Source organism: Lactuca sativa, chromosome 4 (genome assembly GCF_002870075.4).
Source record: "Lactuca sativa cultivar Salinas chromosome 4, Lsat_Salinas_v11, whole genome shotgun sequence".
In the NCBI taxonomy this organism is placed as follows: domain Eukaryota; kingdom Viridiplantae; phylum Streptophyta; class Magnoliopsida; order Asterales; family Asteraceae; genus Lactuca; species Lactuca sativa.
This window is the reverse complement of record NC_056626.2, coordinates 280,258,605-280,271,970: the sequence shown is the minus strand read 5'-3', so window position 1 is coordinate 280,271,970 and position 13,366 is coordinate 280,258,605.

Sequence of the window (13,366 nt, the reverse complement as noted above, 5' to 3'; positions counted from 1 at the left end):
TGCACTGGGGCCTGCCTCCGCTCTCATAACTGCAACTCCATCTCTAACTCCCGCCGCCTGGCGACCTCCTACAGCTCTAACAAGGTATCACACCTTTGTGTGGACACAAACTGCCTGATGTCTCTCTTGAGTATACTCAGATATCGGGACATCTGAGCCTGCTTCGAAGCAAACTCCGGACAAAACATCGCCCTCTCAGTGAACATCCTGGTGATCTCCGTCACCAACTCTGAATCCTACTTTAGCTCCAGGAACTCTTGAGCCAACCTCTCTCTCTCTCTCTCTCTCTCTCTCTCTCAACCCGTGGAACATAAAGAGTGCTGAACATCTCCCAGAACTGATCCCAAGTAACCGTAGCCCGCTGCACATCCGAATAAGATCCCGTAGTCAACCTCCACCAATCCTTCGCCCCGAGCCTCAAAAGGTTCAGAGCACACCTCACCCTCTGATCAGTAGGGCATGAACACATGAAGAAACAGCCTTCCACGTCTGACAACCATCTCATAGCAACATTCAGATCCTGAACTCCATTGAAAGTAGGGGGCTTCATATTATTGAAGTCCCGATACTGAAAACCTCGAGCGGTTCCACCCCCTGCCGCTGTAGCTGCCACGGAAGCCGCCTCCGCAAGAGCTGCGTAACGCTCATCAAAGTACTCAATCATGGCGGTCTTGATCGATGTAAACATCTCCGACAACTCAGCTTGGAACATAGCAGCAACCTCATCATGCAGGATCTCACGAATCCTGGCATCCAACTCATCCGTACTCATCTGAACAATGACCTCGGGTGGTACTGATCCATCTTGATCACCCTCTCCTAATTCTGATCCCGAACCGGATCCTGCCCCGAGACATCTCGTAATCGCCATACTGAAAATACGCCACAAGATATTAGGCATTCCTCATAATAACCCCGAGAACTAGCTCCCAACAAAACCCTAGGGGTTGTGACTTCCTGGATACGCGTAAAAGTCCTGTGCTTTCAGTAGTATGAGCCCATACTACCTTCCACACCTACCCATATTTGTATCAAGTGTCACCACAACACCCTAACAATAGCATATATACATAACGAACACTCGATCCCTACTCCTAAAGGGGCACCATTATCCCATAACTGACTTACCGGTCTCATGCAACCCTCCCATCCATGAAACTTCCACCAACCTGCAACACTAGTGTATGCTAGTCATACATAATGATGGACCCTATAGACTTTCGAATATCCAATCCTACCCTAAGCTCCCAATTGTACAAGAGCAGAACATAAGGCCAAATTAAACATTCTCAGGCTATAAGATCTTAATTATGTATAACCATGATGCATACACTAAATAACTACAGTAATGATGTCAATTTCATACAAAGGAAACCCTAGGCTAGCAGGCATCATATAATAAGACAATTCTAACACGCAATTCCTGAAGATCCCTAGCCTACTTACTCGCTCTGGCTGATCGTACCCTCTCCATCCTCCTTTACTTATTTTGAAAAAAACCTTTTGAAAACCATTTTGAAAATCCCTCCTTGATTTGAGACTGGATTCACACGAATGTTCCTCCAATTCACTCAAACCAAGGCTCTGATACCAACTTGTAACACCCATAAAATTCGAGCCAAATTAAAACATTTTATCTCACTCAAAAACCATTAAGTTCATACATCTTTTTTTCAAAATAGTTTAAACATCAAATCATCTCCCAGAACCATATCACATAAATCATAAAACATGAGGAGCGGTACGATGACGCCTTCGCCTTGCCATGATCTCCTGAAGTACCTGAAACAATACACTGAACTATAAGCCCGGAAGCTTAGTGAGTTACCCCCAAAATACCAACCACACATAAACATACTCATAACATATCATAAATAGAACAACCATGCACATCGGGTCTACTGTGTGATTGGTCCGCCCGCACCGGGCCTCCGAGTCTAGCCATGTACATCGAGTCTACAGTGTGATTGGTCCGTCCGTACCGGGCCTTCAATCGGCCTGGTCCACTCTCCGAGCCTCGGCATGTTTGGTCCGCCCTCTTGGGGCCTTCACCCTATTCGGACCACTCACTGGGCCTTCGGAATATCCGGTCCGCCCTGGGTATGTTGGCCTACAGCATAAAGCAGGACCCGCCTCAACCCAACCCCCGTCAAACAACCATGTGCACATACAATAATTAATCACATAACAAATCCTTAACCAGACAAACAGTCTAACAGATCACATAGCATATCAACATCCTAACTAGGATTCCGACCTAACCGGTCACTAGCATAACATTAACCTATATACCGGGTATCGACCTTAACCAGGTCACTAACATAGCATTACCCTAAATATCGGGTACCGACCTTAACCAGGTCACTAACATAACACCATCCTAAATACTAGGATGCAGATCTAGCAGAGCAATAACATAACAAACAATACCCGGATTTCCATCCGATAAAGGGCCAGCCTTGGTGCCGTATACCCTGTCGATATAGTGAGGATAACTCACCTGCAATTGCCGACTAAAGAGATAAGACGAAGCTGCTCCGACCACCGACACGAACTTCACCACAGAACACTACCAAAGAACCAATTCCATAAATACCAAAATTACCAAAATACCCTTGGAAATCAAACTGGTCAACTCTTGGTCAAAGTCAAAGTCCTCAGTCAAAGTCAACCTTCCTGGTTGACTCTACTCGCCGAGTCAGCCCGTCGACTCATCGAGTTCCTATTCTCAGGATCCCCTACAACACGACTCAACTCGCCGAGTCGCCCCAAGACTCGTTGAGTTGAACGATCTCAGAATTCCATCCTGACCAACTCACCGAGTCGCCAACCGAATCACTAATCCAAAACTTTAACCAAAAGAGGTTGGTTTCTGCGACCAGAATCGCCGAGTCCAAGAAAAGACTCGCCGAGTCCAAGGCAATCTTCAACAGACTCGCCGAGTTGTTCTTCCAACTCGCTGAGCCCATGCACATGTTCATACAACTCGTCGAGTACACCCATGTGACTCGTCGAGTCTCTTCAGTTCTCAATCCATACAGAGGCTTTTCGAGCCATGCAGGGGCTCCAATCCATAAATCCACTCTTCTACAGCCTAACCCTCACATAAAGTTGCAAACTTTACGTGAAACCAGATATAGGCCCAAAATATACTAGGTCTTGGGTTTTAGACAAAGGGGCTTCACCAACAACTCAATGACTGAAACTTTCTGACATTATGGACCATCACAAGCCTAGATCTAAAGTAGCAACCTCAGATCTAAGCCTCTTACTCGAAATACCTCTTAATCATACCAAAAATGCCCTAAATCTCACATGATAATTGATCTAGATGCAAAAGAGCCCAAGCAACAAATTATTACATCCGATATAAGCTCCAACTGAAGTAGATCCCAGATCTACACCCCTCCTTTGCAGTAAACCTCTTGATCGTCAAGCCCCTTTCCACCAAAATCACTTATCAAGGCTCCAAATTGCTTCCAAGGGCTCTCACTCACGATTTTGGGTTTTTGGATCTCAAAAGGGTAGCAAGGAGGCTGAGGGTGGGTTATAATGTGCTTTATATAGGGCACAACCCCCAAGATTAGGTTTTTCTCTCTTCAACACTAACTCGTCGAGTCCAAGCCACCGACTCGGCGAGTTGGCCACTTAAACCGTGACAGAATTCTACTTCGACTTGGCGAGTAAGCGGAATTACTCGTCGAGTCCCTTTCCTAAATTTACATTTTTGGCCCTTCATTGAACATTAGAAATTTGGGGTGTTACACTTTGCAATGCATTTTCCTTTTATTTTGAAGTTTCCTTTTATTTTAGAGTTGCCTTATTTTTTGTTGTAGCTTGTAAGGCTATAAATAGCTCTTAATAGAACCTTTTAAACGTATCTTGTTTTTCTGACTTTGAAATAAAGAACTTTGTTTATTTTGAGTTGCTTACTCGCTTTTTTTCAATTCTAGAATGTGTATTATAGTTTGACATGAACTCAAATCAATAGGTCTTGATTTGTTTTCATCGATACCCAATCTATAGGTCTAGATTGTTTATCACATCTATTCGTTTTGATTTCTTGTTGCGCAAGTTAATTGTTTGTTATTGTGTTCATGATTTCAATCTTAAATATTTTGTTGTATTCTAAGTTATTGAACTCAATCCTTCCATACACACATCGTAAACTCGGGACCCGCCCACATATAGGGCCCTACCCAACATACAAACGAGCCCCGTCGCGTATACATAACGGGCCCCGCCCAACATACAAAAAGGGCCCTTCCTAGCATACAAATGGGCCCTGACCAACACACAATGCAAAAATCACAAAGACAACTAGCATCCTACATAGTATAGTGAGAAGACTCACCTGTCTCAAGAAATTAGATAAACCATAGCTAATTGCCACAAGGTCGGTGCTACAACAAACCTAATCATCAACCAAGGTCCAGCCTTATCCTATACCAAAAGTCAACCCTAAATCAAAAGTCAATGATCAAATTTTGACTTTGATTGGCCTCCATGTCGTGACCAATCCATAGCCACGTCGTGGTTGATGAACTCAACCCTGACCTAGCCTCTCAATCAAAAGAAATCCCATTGCCACGCCATGGAACACAAATCACCATGCCATATCAATGAAATTCCAAAACAGTCATGAATTCTGCAGTCCCCATGTCGTGGCGAACAGGTTACCCCACCATGGTTGATAACTTTTCATAACTTAATATATTCAGCTACCAAATCCTTAAGCCAACCCTTCATCCTTTATATAAAGCTTCCTAATGAGCATTAAGTCCTAAAGATTGATGCTTTTCGGCAGTGCATACCTAAAACATGGCTAGAGCTCAAGCTAGGTCAAATATAAAGAAAAACACCAATATATTATGCAAGGTGCTCCAAAACATCAACATACTTCAGATCTGGACTATATGATACTCCAAGGACCTCAAAGATCCATAAAGTTGCTAACTTTATGGAACCCTTCCACTCTAACTACATCATCATGAAGAAAATAGGACAAAAACCTCAATCTAGAGACATAAATCAATAAAGGTTGAGTCTTGATCACTTACAAACGTCTAGAATATAAGGTTGGAGATGACGATTAGGCTTGCAAGCAAGATATACTCTCCAAGTGTGCTTACTTCTTCTTCAAAACACCAAAACACCAACAAAAGCTCAAGATCTCCAACAATGGAGGCTATGGCTACAAGGAGATTGAGAGGGAGGTGATGGAGGCTAAGGGTGTGAAAACCCTAGCCATCATATCCCTTAAATAGGGGCACAAAATCTGGAACTAAAGTTTTTCACAAAAAATGATGCCACGCCATGGCCAATGTTGTGCCATGTTGTGGCACTCTTTAAAGATGTGTGACCTATAACAAATATGCCATGTCATGGTGATGCCTCCACCAAATCATGGCCAACCAAAAATCTCAAATTACTTTTAAAATTTGTACCTCCAAGATTCGGATGTTACACTTAGTGTTATCTTTTGATGGCTAGGGTGTTTTTTTCAATTTCTATAACCAAGTTGTAGGCCGATTACACAAAAATTTTAAAATAGATGATTTGATCAGAAATCTTTTGCAATAAAGGATACCTAAGCAAGAGATTTCAGAGGCATAGAAGGGAAGAAACATGTCTAATTAAATTTTGTTATTAGCGATCCCATAAATCTATGAATTATAACATAGTATATAATTGATAATCAATATGTACCTAGTTGGATTAAAATGAATGCGATAAAGGATACCTAACCATTTACTTGTTTTGTAGCTTGGATCATAGACTTTGATATTTAATGTTTTTGGAAACTTAAAGGGTGTTAATTATTGAAGATTAAATATTGAAAATACTAAATGAAGTTTGTTAAAATTTTGTAGATATATATAATCCACTCTCATAACCATAAATTGTCATTTTCTGTAATGGCTTATTAAAACAATAACATTCAATAGATACAACTTCAATGAGTAGGTTCATGTATTAAGAGACAATCTCCTGAACGAGGTGAAATTGTATACACTTAAAGGTCCTATTCCTAAACAACCTGTTTTGAGCAATAGACTTGAACATAATACCTTGTAAAGGCATAACTATTATGCCGAAGAAGCTTCTAGCATCATACTAGGAACAAGTAATCCCAGATTTATAGAAAATCTTGGATGATTTTGATATATATTTGATGATATAACATATTAAGCAATATTCTAATAAATACAATGATATTTGTTTTAAACTTGTTCAAACAATGGAATAATGAAGGCTGAAAAATGTCACTTTGTGTGATCTAAGAGGCCCATGTTTTATGGACTGAACACCTTTAAGTCTAAGAAATCCAAGAAGACCCACAAAGATGGATCTTGTTTCTTTTATGGAGAAACTAGACACTAGAAGAGGAACTGCTCCTCTTATTTGATAAGAAAGTTTGGAGAGACTAGTATTTTTGGTATCTACTAGATAGAACTCATACTTTTCATATAACACTTAAGTAATTCTTACTTAATGTTAATCTAATATTTATAAATGGTTTGCAGATATTTACAAAAGAGTAACTTGCTGAGCACAAGCAAGTTGGGACTACACTCTCGGAGTTTAGTTTATTATTTATGCTTAAAACATAAATTACTTGTAATATAAAATAATGTTTTTTTGGAACAATGTACGTTTTAAATTTAACGTGTCCAAATATATATGTCTCAGTTATTTTATTTAAATGTTTTATTATTTAGTTAGTTTTTTTTCATAACGATAATATTCATATTATGAAATGACTAAGTTCTATTTATGAGACTACATCTCATAATAGAATTATAAAGTAAATATCAATGTTTTCTAAATGACAAGTTCTATATGCAAACACTTTTGACTTTAACTTGTTTTAAATCAAACTTATGTAAGAAATTGTTATCTTTATTATATAAATGAAGTATGCATATTCCAACTTCAAGAAAGTGATCTTTGAAGAAAAATAGTTGTTAAGGAATTCTACACTATGGTGTATGACTTCCTTTCTAATGAATGTTTAATATTAAGCACAAGATACCAAATCAACTTTATTAACACCTATAGTAGTTATAATTATATTTTATGTGTAAAAACATAATTTTGAAACCTTTGTTGAAGTTTTCAAATATAAAGTTGAAATACAAACCAGTAATACTTGATATAGTTTAATTTCTAATCGGTAGAAATATCCTCCTTTAATCTTTTTGGGATTTTATTTCAATCCCTAGTAATTGTATCTTGAATACAAACACCAAAAGTTACATGTCTATAGAATATTCTAAAAGGGAATTAGATTATTATATACAAACCCACCAAGAATAAGGTATCTTATTCATCTGAAAGATAAGTTAGAAGAAAGCAAGCTTCTAATGACAACATAAGTGGGAGACACATGAAACTTGAAAAAGCTCAACAACCATAGACTAATGTAGCAATTGTTGGAACTAGTTTAAAAAATGAATTGTTGAGATGTAATCCATGTCTAATAATTAAGTATGAGATCGATTAATCTTTATCTCTATAACAAGGCTAGAAGGAGTAAGAGCTTCTTTGAGAAAGAATACATATGAAACGTCCCAAAATACTTGTAGAATTCTTCATTTTCAAGAATAAAATGATACAATTATTTGTTTTCCAAAACCAATCAATATATAAAGTAGTCTCAAACATCAGAGTGAATCAAAATAGATAGTGCATAATAGACTCCAAGGGATGTTGTGAGATCATCCTTCCCTTTGGAGACACATGAAACTTGAAAAAGCTCAACAACCATAGACTAATGTAGCAATTGTTGGCGCTAGTTTCAAAAATGAATTGTTGAGATGTAATCTGTGTCTAATAATTAAGTATGGGCTTGATTAATATTTATCTCTATAACAAGGCTAGAAGGAGTAAGAGCTTCTTTGAGAAAGAATACATCTGAAACGTCCCAAAATACTTGTAGAAAATTTCATTTTAAAGAATAAAATGATACAATTATTTGTTTTCCAAAACCAATCAATATATAAAGTAGTCTCAAACATCAGAGTGAATCAAAATAGATAGTGCATAATAGACTCCAAGGGATGTTGTGAGATCATACTTCCCATTGGAACCAGAAGTGCCTAAAACATTTAAACCACAAAACTGTTTGCACAAAGCATAGTGAGTTCCCTAAAATACCACATAACCATACATGCCCCACCCATTCATTCCAAACAAGACCCACCGAATGAACGTATTAGGCCCCACCCATCATAGATAACAGGCCCCTCCCATCATAAGTAACGGGCCCTGCTAATTCACATAACGGGCCCCACCCAACATACAAACGGGCCCCACCTGACATAGATGCAAGAGTCATAGAGACAACTAGCATCCTAGATAGTATAGTGAGAAGACTCACCTCTTAAAAACAGTAAATAGCTAGTAGGGTCACACCGCCAAGAACTCGATGCTACACACCTCCTGAAGGATCATACAAGATAAATTCTTAGTTTGTCTTATAAAACTATTAATTTGACTAAAAGTCAAATCCAATCAAAAGTCAACATCGGTTTCCACATCGTGGCCATCCTTTGGCCATATCGTGGCACCTTCTTGAATAAACAGTCGCTAAAAGTGAAACTACCACGTCCTGGCAAGCATGCCACCACATCGTGGCAACTACACAAAGAAGAGCTTAATGGATTAAGATCCATGGATGGGCTCAAAGTTACATAACTCTTCATATCCAGAACATTTAACCCTCTTGGGACTACACAGATCAATAAAGTTGCAAACTTTGTTGAATCTAATTACTCAAAACACCAAGAACATGAAGAAATCTAATACAACTTAGATCTAAAGGGAGCTATCCAACAAGATCTAAAAAGAGAACTTACAAAGGTCCATAAGGTGAACTTAAATGCACCAAACATCAAGATAACCTCAAGAATGGAGGAGAAGGGTTTAGGGCTTGCTTCCAAAATTTTGGAGGTGATGGAGGCTGAAGGTTAAAGGAAAACCTAGCCATCACTTCCTTTAAATCGGGCCTTAAGCTCGAAAATTTAGGGTTTGCCCATAATCAGTACCCATGTCATGGCACATACATTGCCATGTCGTGGTGGATAAAAGAGACGCGCATTTCATGTAGCCTTGCCACGTCGTGGTGACTTCTCCACCATATCATTCCATCCAAAAACTTATAATTTATTTTAAGATTCATACGTGAAAATCTGGATGTTGCAACTCTTCCCCACTTGAATTAGACTTTGTCCTTGAAGTCCATTGTTGTGAACAACTCAGGGTAATGATCCATCATCTACTCTTCAGTCTCCCAAGACCACTCGAAAACCTTTTGGTGTTGCCATTGCACCTTCACCAATCTCACTACCTTGTTGTGCAAGGTCTTTGTCTTTTCGTCTAGAATCTCATCCGGTCTCTCCACATAAGTGAGGCACACATCAACCTGAATGACATCCAAAGGAACCACTACGGAATCATCAACCAAAAACTTCCGTAACTAAGAGACATGAAATATGTTGTGAATCTGGCTAAGCTCAACGGATATATCCAATTGATATGCAACCTTGCCCATATGGGTGATAAATCTAAATGGACCAATAAATCTAGGGCCTAACTTTCCCAGCTTCCAAAATCGGGTGACACCTTCAGAAGCACACGACCCCCCACCTGAAACTCAATGTCAGAGCAACATCAGCCAACATAACTCTTCAGCCTGCTCTATGTAGTATGCAACCTATCTTGCACCTACTTAATCAATTCTATGGTCTTGAGCACCACCTTGGTGGTCCCCCATCACCCGCTGACTGACCTCACCCCAACAAATCGAAGTTTGACATCTCTTCCCATTAATAATTCAAAGGGAGGTATGCCAATGTTGGCGTGAGAACTATTGCTATAGGAAAACACAACAAAAAGAAGGTAGGTATCCCAACTCCTACCAAAATTCAACATGCATGCATGTAGTATATCGTCAAGAGTCTGAATGGTCTGCACACTATGTCCATTAGTATACGGGTGGTAAGCAATACTGAAAAGTAACCGACTACCCACATCCTCATGAAAAGTCCTTTAAAACCAGGAAGTAAAGTGGATGTCACGGTCGGAAACAACTGAAACTGGCACACCATGCCATGCAACCACCTCCTCGATGTAGATCTTGACTAACTTCTTTGCTGATGAACTCTACTGAATTGGGATGAATTGGGCACTCTTGGTCAAAAGGTCAAAAAAAACCCATATAGAATCAACCTCGCGCGCCATCCTTGGCAACTTCATGATGAAATCCATAGTGATTTCCTCCCATTTTCACATGGGAATATGTGACAACCCGGAACTTCTATCTTGTATAACTATTCAATTCAATCAATGTTAAACTCGTTTCTGTTATCTTTTAGCACTGTTTATGGGTTCGTTTAAGTGTTCTAAGCTTGAGTACAACCAAGATTGCATAGTTTTTCAGATTCAATATTCACATCATCTACACTATACATGCAAACTATAATAGATATAGTTTGAGGTTTTCAATACATAGCTTTTACGAATTCAGAGTTATTCATTACTAAACGCATAAACTATGGCAGATTTAGTTTATGGTATACATTACTACAAGGGCATGATGTTTCGTAATTATTTAAGTATAATTATTACCGTATACAATATTCAACGAATTCAAATAGAAGAGAATAATACATAATTACATGTAAATTAGATTATACAACATTGTGAGGCTCTACTTCAAAACTATACCCTTAGGTGTACTGAATAAAATCCTGTCATAGTATAATCAGAGTCTCTTAGAGGGAGAGTGTGAGATTTGTGAATAGATCTATTCGGGATTGACAATTCCACACCCGAATTGCTAGTTACAGTTAGACATGCATGCCTGAGGTGACAAATGTCATTTAACCAACGCCCGAAGAACGTTGTAAAGGTCACTAGGTCATATCAAGTATGGTATATGACTCACAATAAGTATAAACTAATAATTTGTTTACGGTATTTCATTCTTCAATGGTTTATTTTAAACAATCAGTCGAAGACCCCACCATGGTATGCGCCAATAAGACCACCAAAAGCCTTTGTGGCACTAGTGGTACACAAAAGTCATGGGTGATCGCATGCAGGTGCAGGAAGGAAGCTTCTGCACAACAGAAAATGAATCTTGGGTCCCCATGCCTTGTTAGACGACCCGTGCCTTCATCCAAACAGGTGCCTTTTAGACGGAGCCCCCACTTCTTAGAGCTCTCTTGCTACCTTATAATAGGTTCTTTAGACTATATGCAGAAAGGCCGAGGCAGAGCCATCAATTCTCTAAAAGCAAGGACGATTAGCTACGTTCTAATGAAGCAAATTCCAACAATTACCTAGCCCGATAGGTGGAGGAAAAAGGCAGAGAACATTCTTTAATCAAAGGCGCCAATACCCATATCAGGATTAGATCCATTTCGATCGAGCGACAACCACTGCTGCGGTATGATCCAGAGTTGAAACTGGATCTCTTATGCAAGCTTTCTTGATGAAAGGTACCTCTTTATAAAAAAAATTGTAATCTTCCCTTCCTTTTTTAATGGATTTTTCTAGCCTCAATGGCTATAGCATTCATTTGATAAGATAGCAATCCAATCGTAAACCGTAATCAGTGACACACAAAAGCCAAATCATAAACTTCGGAGCAAGTTCAATAGTTTTTGAATAGCTTCCGTCGAATTATGCTTGATAATAATTAATGGAGTGGCAAGCAAGAGCAGAAGGAGGAAGGTGAGTAGGGTTGGTGAAATGATGCAAAAAAAAGGCATGATAAAAACTACTATACCACTGGTGTTAGCTAGGGTTTTCATACTATACATTACTTACATTACTGGTGGTAACCATGGATTTCATACAAGAACTTTCATACAAAACAATACATTACTTATGGTGGTACCAAGCATACATACAAGTACTTTCAGACATAAGAACATAATTCAATAACGAACTTACAATTGGTGTTAGGGTTTAGGACTTCTTTTAATTACTAAAGGTAATTTTGGATTTTCTTGGAAACATACAAACACTTCTACAAATTCATTAACAATTTTTCACTACAAAACACCGCTTATGAACTCACCAGCTTTATGCTGATACACTTTCAAAACTGCTTGTATTCTCAGGAAACCAGTAGACCGGCACCTTCTTGAGTTTTGAGAAGATAGAGTGTATAGAGTCTCGTCTTTTCTTTTGATTATACTTTGATGTTTAGAAACACGAATCAAACAGATGTAAATACCTTTTCATATATGTATTTAATGTAATGGTTGTGTTTACTATGATTACTATGATGCAATGGTTGTGATACTACATATGACGTCATCCACCCCCGAACACTTCCGCCGTTCCGGTTTGGGGTGTGACAGAATAGGTAATGACTGCATCTTGCCGTGGGGTCTCTGATGTTTAGCCTTGATTTTCCTGCAAGTCAAGGACTGCTCTATGTACCAAGCTATCTCCTTATTTATACAGGGACACCACTAGCTCAGTCTTAAGTCCCTATACATTTTTATGGCCCCTAGATGGATTTAAAAAATCTACTTGTGTGTCTAACAATGCCTGCCTTACCCTGATAGAAGTCAGAACCAATACCTCGCTGCACCAAGTCAAAAATCCTCGACTATATTTGAAATATAAAGTAATTTGTCCTCAGATTCTCACTTCTTTCCAATTCTTCTTCTTTAACGCCTCAACTTACACCTCCTTGATCAAATCTAACAATGTTAACATGATGACCATCCTCATACATAGATCTCTAATGCGAGGACTAGCCACTTTGCGACTCAAGGCATTGACCACTACGTTAGCCTTCCTAGGATGATACAAGATCTCATAGTCATACTCCTTCACTACATCCAACCATCTATACTACCTAATATTCAGGTTTAGCTGATTCATCAAATATCTTTCACTCTTGTGATCCATGTAAATAGTACATCGGACCCCATCCATAATATTGTTGCCAAATCGTTCGGGAAAAGACCACCATCACAAACTCCAGGTCATGAGATAATTCGCCTCATGAGGCTTCAACTGCCTTGAAGCATATACAATCACATGACCCCTCCCAACGCCATAATCGATGCATCATAATAGACCAAAAAATCATCCATACTCGTAGGAAGTTTCAGAATCGGAGGCTCATACATATTCTGCCTTAGAGTCTCAAATGGCGCCTACTGCTCAGACCCCTAACAAAAAGTGACATTATTCTTCGTCAGCTTGGTCAAAGGCACCACAATCTTGGAGAAATTCCGAATAAATCTCCGATAATACCCTGCTAAACCAAGGAAAAATTGAATCTCAGATATAGACCTCAGAACCTCCTACTGCATCAAAGCCTCAATCTTGGCCG